Source organism: Leptonychotes weddellii, unplaced genomic scaffold (genome assembly GCF_054177405.1).
Source record: "Leptonychotes weddellii isolate Sample4059 unplaced genomic scaffold, ASM5417740v2 HiC_scaffold_121657, whole genome shotgun sequence".
NCBI classification, from domain to species: Eukaryota; Metazoa; Chordata; class Mammalia; order Carnivora; family Phocidae; genus Leptonychotes; species Leptonychotes weddellii.
The window spans coordinates 1-346 of NW_027700138.1; the positions used below are offsets into that span (position 1 = coordinate 1).

General features: G+C 43.6%; 1 pseudogene; it reads right to left on the bottom strand.

The window, feature by feature from the left end:
* Window positions 1-3: 3 nt before the first annotated feature.
* On the bottom strand, window positions 4-257 carry LOC145718213 (transcription initiation factor TFIID subunit 13 pseudogene; annotated as a pseudogene).
* Between the last annotated feature and the right edge of the window lie 89 nt (window positions 258-346).

Below are 346 nucleotides of genomic sequence, written 5' to 3' on the forward strand. Positions count from 1 at the left end.
AATTGACATTGCCTTGTGAGTCATTTCAGTGATGAACTCTATGACAAGGTCTTCAAGAATATCTACTGACTCAGTATAAGGATTCTGGTCATCCCCAAACCCATACATCATACATCGCAATTCTTTAGAAAAAAGTCTCTTCCTTTTACCCTGTCAGCCTTCTGCACCTCCTCCAATTTCTTCATTTTCTTCCTCAAAAGTAGGGTCTTCCTCCTCGTCTGCCATGCCACCAGCCAGCCTACACGGCTCCGCCACCTCGCTCCTCTGTTTTTATTTTTATTTTTTAAAGATTTACTTATTTTAGAGAGAGAAAGAGAGCAGGGGGGAGGGGCAGAGGGAGAGAGAC